We start from the raw sequence: 8,542 nt of genomic DNA on the forward strand, positions 1-8,542 counted from the left end.
GGGCAGGACAAAGCCTGGCAGGCAATGGGTGAAGCAACTTAGAGTCATAGACTGATACAGTGTGGAAACAGGCTCTTCAGCCTAACCTGCCCACACTGGCCAACATTTCCCAGCTACACTCGTCCCACCAGCCCATGTTTGGTCCATATCTCTCCAAACCTGTCCTATCCAAGTACCTGTCTAACTGTTTCTTAAATGTTGGGGTAGTCCCTGCCTCAACTACCTCCTCTGGCAGCTTGTTCCATACAGCCACCACGCTTTGTGTGGAAAAAGTTACCCCTCAGATTCCCATTCAATCTTTTCCCCTTCACCTTAAACCTATGTCACCTGGTCCTTGATTCACCTGCTCTGGACCCGGGATTCTATGCATCTAAACTTCTTATACCTCTGTTGCTTCCAACCCAACGATTGTGTCAATGACCCAGTGCATCTTCACCATCTCTGGTGCTTTCCCCTTTCTCCACAATAATCAATCTAATATCACTTGAACGGTCCGTGATTCAAGATTTTTTATGAAGTGCTCCCACCATAAATAATCCAGAAAGTCAAATCTTCAATTACGTGCGGCCACAGTGAGACTTTAATGGCATCCTCAGTCATAATTAATGCTTAGCAAACTATCTTGCCCCCAAAATGTGGCATTATGTATATGTATTGCATTCTACTTACATGAATATTTTAAAATATAAAAGGTTCTAAAGTGAAATACTTACAAGTTTATTCGTATTATTTTAGCTTCTGTTTCAATCATTTGTGGGCAATTACTTTTTAAAATTATACGTCACAATGTAAATTAAAAATTGCTTCCTGGTTTCCCGTTTCGGAAAAATGCATCCATTTGTAGGAAGGAGCTGCAGATGCTGGTTTAAACCAAAGATAGACACAAAATGCTGGAGTAACTCAGTGGGACAGGCAGCATCTCTGGAGAGAAGGAATGGGTGACGTATCGGGTCGAGACCCTTCTTCAGATCCATGTGTTTGGACACTGCTGGGCTCTAGATCTCCTGATCTTTCACTCCACAGCAGCAGGTAATGAAAGGGGGGAAATCTTATCGAAACGTATAAGATTATTAAGGGGTTGGACACGTTAGAGGCAGTAAACATGTTCCCAATGTTGGGGGAGTCCAGAACAAGGGGCCACAGTTTAAGAATAAGGGGTAGGCCATTTAGAACTGAGATGAGGAAAAACTTTTTCAGTCAGAGAGTTGTGAATCTGTGGAATTCTCTGCCTCAGAAGGCAGTGGAGGCCAATTCTCTGAATGCATTCAAGAGAGAGCTAGATAGAGCTCTTAGGAATAGTGGAGTCAGGCGGTATGGGGAGAAGGCAGGAACGGGGTACTGATTGAGAATGATCAGCCATGATCACATTGAATGGCGGTGCTGGCTCGAAGGGCCGAATGGCCTCCTCCTCCACCTATTGTCTATTGTCTATTGAAATATGATTTGTGAAGATCACTGGATCCCCAAGAAGACCGTTTCTCAAGGTTTGGGGTGAGGGGGCGCAGTATCAGTCCTTAAATGGCCTTTACAGTGAAGCGAAGGAAAACTAGCAAGAATCAAATGTTTAAATTTCCAAAATATCTTCTGCTTCCCCTGCGGGGCGGCACAGTGGCGCAGCGGTAGAGTTGCTGCCTCACAGCACCAGAGACTCGGGTTCGATCCTGCCTACGGGTGTTGTCTGTGCGGAGTTTGTACGTTCTCCCCTTGATGGTGTGGGTTTTCTCCAGGTGCTCCCACATCCCAAAGAAGTACAGGTTTGTAGATTAATTGGCTTTGTTAAAAATTGCAAATGGTCCCCTAATGTGTAGGGTAGTGCTAGTGTCCAGAGTGATCGCTGGGCGGCATGGACTCAGTGGGTCGAAGGGCCTGTTTCTGCACTGTATCTCAAAATTCTAAAAGCTTTCTGACATTGTGCTTTGTGAGCAAACCCTCCAGTGCAGCAATCAAACATTCCACAGGAAAGACACACTGGGGATTTTTAATGTTTGTACCGGTGCCTTCTGCTTACCACGCAGTTGGGGAGATATCTGTAGCATCTCACATCTGGATTCACACAGCGAGTATTTACAGACTCTTTCTCTGAACTAGAGTAGTTAATCTTCACTTTTTGTGAGGCCAGGGCACAGTATTAGTGAACCATTCTACACTTCCTTATTATCGTCTGCTTTGATCTGCGATTTCACACCTTACCCTTCCTTATCTCTAGACTCCCTCTCCCCCGACTCTCAGTCTGAAGAAGGGGTTCGACCTGAAATGTCACCCATTCCATCTCTCCAGAGATGCTGCCTGTCCCGCTAAGTTACTCCAGCATTTTGAGTCTGTACACAGTATTATTAAACGGGGTAGTACGGCAGGTGACAGTGGCATGGGTGGGAGCATCACTACATCAGCCCACAGGTTTTACAGGGATATTCCAGCCATTTCATAAACACTGAGGAATCTGTATCAATGACCAAGAACATTAAACCGGACCCTCGAGGTTAATGGGGGAGCTAATTAGGAGTTACTTGTCGAGTTTCTCACCAGGGTGACCACAGCCTGGCGATATAAATCACCCATCCACATATCTCTAGTCTCCCGCTCCCCTGACTCCATGTCTGAAGAAGGGTCTCGACCCGAAACGTCGCCCATTCCTTCTATCCAGAGATGCTGCCTGTCCCGCTGAATTACTCCAGCATTTTGTGTCTATCTTCGATGTGAATCTCGCGCTCTGTACTCCTCGGTCGGTGTGAGCTAGGTTGCTGGAGGGTTGCTTCTCTGAAGAGGATTATCAGCTTTCAGGTCTGAGGCAGAGGTGGAGGGAGGTGAGGCAGGGCGGGGGGAGCAGGCAGATGGTGCAGAATGCTACCCTCCCCAGGCTCTTGTACAGCCAGCACCTTTCACTGGCCCCACGGTACTTCACTGTCACATGTACCCACACACAGTGAAATCCTTTGTTTTGCACACAATCCAGTAAAGTTATACTGTGCACAAGCACAATCATACATAAATACAAGTGTGCAATGATTGTAGTGCAAGAATAGTAGATGTCTTCTAAGGCGGTCGACAGGCTGGCCATGTTTTCGATGCCATCTTCTCACTGTACCTCAGTACACGCAACAATAATAAACCTGAACCTTCAGGTGCAAATTCTTAAAAATCTGGAGCCTTCGCTTGGCCTGACAGTGTTGGCCTGTCACACACTGGGGAGAAGTTTCCGCTGTTCCAGGGTTTCCAGAGACACACCCCCCTCACCCCAACCTCTGATACAGTATCAGCTGCTCAAAAGGTTGCCCGATTAACATTTGCAGATCAGGCAACTGAACGGAACCATCCCACAAGTAGAGAGCGCTCCTGAGCTGCTATCCACACCATTGTAGACCCTCGGAATAATTGGATTGGGATTTACTGGACTTTATCTTGCACTAAACGTTATCCATGTCATTCCCTTTATCCTGCATGTGTACAAAGCCTCCACATCCTTCCTGCAATGGAACGACCAGAACTGACCACAACTCTGCCGCATACAAAATGCCGAGAAGATATATATTTTTTAGACGATACCTTGAATCTCATGCAATTAGCAATATTAATGATTTATTAATGAGCAATCAATGCAGAAAGTTTTTGGGCCCCTCTGTTTGTGGATGCCGAGAGGCGAGGTGGGTTTGTCATTTCTAGAGTGTGAGATGTGGAGGAGGGGGGTGAAAAGTGAGTTGACTGCAGGGGAGTAGAGAGTGCGGAAGGTGGGAGGATGAAATGGGGGCTGTAATTGTGAACCCTTGGGCACTGGCTGACGTGCTGCTGGTGAATTAAGCCTAAACGCTGTATAAATGTTGCATCGGCCTTATAATCACAGGAGGCATGCAAGCCTGGCTTGACACGGTGATGTATAATCTGTCTACCCCACACTAGGAGCTTCACAACCATCCATCTCCAGCGACTCCAGCAATTATGCCGCTCACTGTGGCTGTGCTCCATTAAAATGCATCTGCAGCCTTCGTAGGATGTGCAAAGCTTTTGCCCCAGGCATTGTAATTATAAGGCTCGCGCTAATAAATTATGCAATACATAAAATAATTGGGCACGCTAGCATTTAGGGGAATGTATTTTTCATTTGGAATTTGCAAGATGCACTTGCCTTGCTTCTCCGCTCAGTGCGGATGGTTTGTGTGGAATTTGTGTGGATGTACTCGCTGGAATTTAGAAGATTGAGGGGGGATCTTATAGAAACTTACAAAATTCTTAAGGGGTTGGACAGGCTAGATGCAGGAAGATTGTTCCCGATGTTGGGGAAGTCCAGAACAAGGGGTCACAGTTTAAGGATAAGGGGGAAGTCTTTTAGGACCGAGATGAGAAAGTTTTTTTTCACACAGAGAGTGGTGAATCTGTGGAATTCTCTGCCACAGAAGGTAGTTGAGGCCAGTTCATTGGCTATATTTAAGAGGGAGTTAGATGTGGCCCTTGTGGCTAAAGGGATCAGGGGGTATGGAGAGAAGGCAGGTACGGGATACTGAGTTGGATGATCAGCCATGATCATATTGAATGGCGGTGCAGGCTCGAAGGGCCGAATGGCCTACTCCTGCACCTATTTTCTATGTTTCTATGTGTGGGATTGTGAGATCTGTGCGTGGCCTGTTGCCTGGGCTTGGCTTTCGCTGCCTTTCTCCGCAGAGACCAGCGCGTTACTCGTTCCAGCAAGAACGTTTTAGGGTAAGTTAATGGACAAGCAGATCCGGCTGGTTCAACCTCGCTCTTGAAGAGTGAGATGGATTTCATGTTGGGACCAACCTTCAGATCGAATGCGGTGGGAAACCTGGAACTTTGTGTTGGGGAATAGCCTTTCCCTCCCCCCCAATCCCACCTCCTCCGCAATCAGTCATAAGGTCATAAGGAATAGGAGTAGAATTAGGCCATTCGGCCCATCAAGTCAACTCCACCATTCAATCATGGCTGATCTATCTCTCCCTCCTAACCACATTCTCCTGCCTTCTCCCCATGACCACTGATACTTGTACTAATCAAGAATCTATCTGCCTTAAAAATATCTACGGACTTGGCCTCCACAGCCTTCTGTGGCAAAAATTCCACAGATTCACCACCCTCTAACTGAAGAGATTTTCCCTCATCTCCTTCCTAAAAGAACGTCCTTTAATTCTGAGGCTATGACCTCTCGTCCTAGACTCTCCCACTAGTGGAAACATCCTCCCCACAACCATTCTATCCAAGCCTTTCACTATTCTGCATGTTTCAATGAGATCCTCCCTCATCCTTCTAAACTCCAGCAAGTACAGGCCCAGTACCGACAAACACTTACAACATTTCCATCCATCATCAAATAATGAGCACAATACTGTACACACTACTCCAGGTGTGGCCGCATCAACCATAAGCTCCCAATATCTGTATCCAAATCCTCCAGCAGTAAATTACAATATTCTACCTTACTCTCTGATTACCTGCGTACCATCTCTGTGTGACTCGTACACTGGGATACCCTCATCCCTCTCATCATGTCGATTATATACTTTTTTATCACTCTGGTCAAATGGACGTTGCCATTTTTCTACACCACACTCCATTTGCCAGGTCTTTGTCTGACTTAATGTATCCATGTTCATTTGGAGCCTCTAAGTGACCTCTTCATTGCAAAAATAGTGCACTATCTGTAACCCCTGTTGGGATTATGTTAAAGCACTGAATGAATGTGTGTTCTGGGAGTGCTTACGGCTCAGCAGTAAAATTTGACGAGGACTTTCTCTGGCCGTGGATGGCTAAAGGTTAGGTGTAGGTTTATTATTGTCACATATAATAAAGTATAATGAAAAGCGTTGTTTTAGACTTTAGGGATACAGCGCGGAACCAGCCCCTTCGACCCACCAATTCCGCGCCGTCTAGCGATCCCTAATGTACTAGACAATAGACAATAGGTGCAGGAGGAGGCCATTCGGCCCTTCGAGCCAGCACCGCCATTCAATGTGATCATGGCTGATCATTCTCAATCAGTACCCCGTTCCTGCCTTCTCCCCATACCCCCTGACTCCGCTATCCTTAAGAGCTCTATCCAGCTCTCTCTTGAATGCATTCAGAGAGAATTGGCCTCCACTGCCTTCTGAGGCAGAGAATTCCACAGATTCACAACTCTCTGACTGAAAAAGTTTTTCCTCAACTCCGTTCTAAATGGCCTACCCCTTATTCTTAAACTGTGGCCCCTTGTTCTGGACTCCCCCAACATTGGGAACATGTTTCCTGCCTCTAACGTGTCCAACCCCTTAATAATCTTATACGTTTCGATAAGATCTCCTCTCATCCTTCTAAATTCCAGTGTACTAGCGATAGTACATTAGCACTATCCTACACACTGGGGACAATTTACAGAAGCCAATTAACTTACAAACCTGCACGTCTTTGGAGTGTGGGAGGAAACCGGAGCACCCACGCGGTCACAGGGAGAACGTCCAAACTCCATACAGACAGTACCCATAGTCAGGATCAAACCCGGGTCTCTGTCACTGTGAGGCAGCAGCTCTATCGCTGCGCCACTGTGCCGCCACTGTACATGCCTTCCATTCAGATTAGGTGATACGACACATAAATACAATCAAGTCAAACTCGAATGCAATAGGTGCAGCAAAGGGGAAGATACAGAGTGCAGAAAGTAGCTGGAAAGAGATTTAGAAGAGTGGAGCGATGGTACTGGATGATAGTAGGCCCTTCTCAAGAGACGGCAGGTAGAGAGCTGTCCCACTCTGGCACCTCTTGCATCTTGCAAGAGAAGGGGTCCGTTTATACATCGCTGCTGTGAACCGTGCCTATTAATGAAGGTCACCTTCAACTTTAAACCCTAACCCTTTGAGTCGAGAGTATAATCTGTAGGGAATGCCCTTCTGTTAAATGATCGGGATATTTACTTTAACGAGTGGTAAATGATAAGGTTGGGAGGGGGTGAGAAAAGACATGCCGTATCAAGGGGCAGTGGATAGGTCTGAAGAAGGGTCCCAACCCAAACCTCTGTCTGCGCATTCCCTCCCCAGATGCTGCCTGACCGCTGAGCTCCTCCAGCACTTTGAGTTTTGCTCGAGATTCCAGTCATGATTAGATGGTTGTAATGTTTTTATTTTTAGTTTAACCGAAGGTTTCACTCCACTGTGGTTGACAAGGGCATCAACTGCTGCATTCGCAGTATTTCTGCTTTCGCCTTATCCCCCGCTCCCTGGAACCACAACAAGGCTTCCCTCCTTCCTGCCTCTCACCCCACCACTTCTCCAATTCGACTAATCGTCCACTGTTATTTCCAGGGCCTCGGTCACTCCAGCATATCTCCCCCACCCTCCCCTTCGCGTGGAAGGACTGTTTCCCCTGCGATATCTCCGTCTGTCCTCCATCACCAATGGCACTTCCTCGCCCTTCCCCCGACATCCTTTGTGTAGTTGCAGCTTAGTCCCAAATCTCCATCACTGCTCTTCCCCCTCTCCCTCCACTGCCCTGAACATGCTTTCCAAATGAACCTCTGTTTTATATTGAGCTACTTTCAGTTCAATGTATACACTACTAAAATGTTCTTACATAGAACAGATATGTCATTAATAATAATATTAATATTAACAATAATATTAATATTAACAATAATCATATTAATATTAACAATAATAATAATATCATCCATTAGGCTATTAAACACTACAATCTCCAAATGAGCTCCGAACTACATAGACTATTATTATTATTGCTATTATTGCTATTATTGTTTGTTTTTTATGTGTATGTATGTGTGCCTGCATATTATACGTGTGTGTGTGTGTGTGTACGTGTGTGTGTACGTGTGTGTGTGTGTGTGTGTGTGTGTGTGTGTGTGTGTGTGTGTGTGTACGTGTGTGTACGTGTGTGTACGTGTGTGTACATATATATATATTTTGCGTTGTCCCTTCCTCTTCCATCTCTCCCCTAGTTGCCTTTTATTTGGTCTTTCATTTTCCTATGGCCACCGCTATATTTCCAAATCTGGCCTTCGACTCTTCCATGGCATATATATATATATATATATATATGTGTGTGATATAAGTGTGTATATGTGAGTATGTGTATATATGCACACTGAGTATTTTTTTAAATTTAGTATATTGTTTACAATGTACTATGTTTACATATTCTGTTGTGTTGCTGCAAGTAAGAATTTAATTGTTCTATCTGGGCATATGGCAATAAAACACTGGTGACTCTCTTGATACTCTTGACACTTGAGTACAGCACTGAAACAGGGCACTTTGCCCCCAATGACTGTGCCAGACATGATGCCAAGTTTTCAAGAGAGAGTTAGATTAGGCTCTTGGGGCTAAGGGAAGCCAAGGATATGGGGGAAAAGCCGGAACGGGATACTGGTTTTGGATGATCAGCCGTGATCATATTGAATGGTGGTGCTGGCTCGAAGGGCCCTGCACCTATTTTCTATGTTTCTAAGACCAACTCTTATCTGCCTGCACATAATCCATATTGTCACATTCTCTGCAAATCTATGTGCCTATCTAAAAGTCTCCTAAATGCCACTTTTGCATCTGCCTCAACC

Source organism: Rhinoraja longicauda, chromosome 25 (assembly GCF_053455715.1).
Source record: "Rhinoraja longicauda isolate Sanriku21f chromosome 25, sRhiLon1.1, whole genome shotgun sequence".
Classification (NCBI taxonomy): domain Eukaryota; kingdom Metazoa; phylum Chordata; class Chondrichthyes; order Rajiformes; family Arhynchobatidae; genus Rhinoraja; species Rhinoraja longicauda.